The following is a 1,786-nucleotide window of genomic DNA, read 5'->3' as shown; positions in this document are numbered from 1 at the left end:
ATCCTGACGCCGCCGCCCGGCACCGCGGGCCTGGACCAGGAGGGCGAGGCCGGCCGGCGCGCGCGGGAGGTGGCCTTCATCCACATCCAGCGCGAGCTGCGGCTGCGCGGCGTCTTCCTGCGCCACGAGTTCCCGCGCGTCTACGAGCAGCTCTGCGAGTTCGTGGAGGACAACCGGCGCTTCACGCCCACCACCATCTACCCCACCGACCGGCGCACCGGGCGCCCCTTCATGTGCATGATCATGGCCGCCTCCGAGCCGCGCGCGCTCGACTGGGTGGCCAGCGCCAACCTGCTGGACGACATCATGTGAGCCGCGGGCCGTCGGGGCCCGGGCCGGCCTGCCGAGGCCCGCCCCACGGGGGAGCAACGCCCAGGTAAGAGGCCAAGCCGACGCGGCCTGTGAGCTGTGGCTGCCACGGGCTGAGGCTGTGCAGAAGGACGGGGAGTCCCCACCCCCAGCAACGCAGACCCGGTCCTTGGATGGCGGCTCCCGGGCAGGGCAAACGTGGGCCGCAAGGCGGGGAGAACTGCCTGGCAACTCACGTGGGCTCGGAAAGACCTCGGGTCCCAGAACGGCCCGGCCCCACCCCCATCCTCTAGGGCAGGGGGTGCCACGGGGCCCCGGCTATCAGGCCTGATAGCCGCAGCAGCCAGCCAGGCAGCAGCCACCTCCCTGGGCGGAGCCTCGGACTCCCCACCTGGCCTTGAGCTTAGAATAAAGAGGGTCCGGCTGGGATGGGCATGAGGCCAGGATGGGGTCAAGGACTGGAACCTGGTGCCTGACCCCCCCCCAAACCAGCCCTGCCAGCAAGGCCTCTGAGCTGGGGTTGACCCTGAGAGGCTGGTCCATGCAGGCCCAGGGGACAGGGCTCAAGGCAGCCCCAGCACCTTCCCCCCATCCTAGAGCAGTGCTGGTGAAGAGGGGGAGGGGAGCTGGCACCATCCTCTGACTCCCTCCCCACCAGCCCAGCCCCAGGGAATGAAGCGCTGGTGGTGGCCCACATCTGAACGTGAGCTGCAGCTCGGGGGCTGAAGAACCGCAGGTTTCCATGGATCCCCACGGGATGCAGCACAGAGAGGGGGCCCTCTTCCGGGAGGCGTGGGGGGCTTTACCCAACTCCACCAACCTCCCTTCGCTGGCAGCCTCCTCTCTGATGTGCTAGTGCTCAGCCCGGGGACAGGGGCTTCCTGAGCATCTAGTTCCAACAACGTCCCCTGTAGGTCCTGCCCTCGGCCGCTCGGAGAACACGGCCCGGGGGATGGGTCCAGGCCACACCTGTGCAAAGCCAGTGAGGGCGGTCCGCAAGCGTACCTGCCGCCCGGCTTGGTGCTTTCAGTCACCCCAGGAAAGCTGGGTTCTCAGTTTCTGCAAAAGGAAGAGAGCTTTAGGGGCATTTGGCCAGGGCCGTGTCAGTCGAGAGGGCTCTGGGTTGGACACAACCGCCCCGCATGCCGGGGCCCTGGGGAGGGGAGGACAGGGCTCGGCCCCTTCAGCAGGTGCAGTGTCTCCGCGCAGATCCGCCAGGGCCCGGACTCGCCTCCGACTCTGCACGGTCAGCGAGGTCCCTGTGGTGGTCCCCGAAAGGAATACTGCCCCCCAAAAGCGGGCCCGGCATTCCAGCTGCGGGCACCAGAGGGCACTAGTCCTAGGACCACGTCCCCACTCGGCCACCCAAGGGCCGTGCCTGTCAGGAGCGGTCACCTGCCTGCCCCGCCGTCCCGGGCGCGGGGAGGCCCCGAGGGTGCGGGGAGGCGGGCCCCGCACCTGCACCGCCAGCCAAGCT

This window comes from Dipodomys ordii, unplaced genomic scaffold, assembly GCF_000151885.1.
Source record: "Dipodomys ordii isolate 6190 unplaced genomic scaffold, Dord_2.0 Scaffold118, whole genome shotgun sequence".
NCBI lineage: Eukaryota > Metazoa > Chordata > Mammalia > Rodentia > Heteromyidae > Dipodomys > Dipodomys ordii.
The sequence above is the reverse complement of the archived record's forward strand: the minus strand, read 5'-3'. Positions refer to the sequence as shown.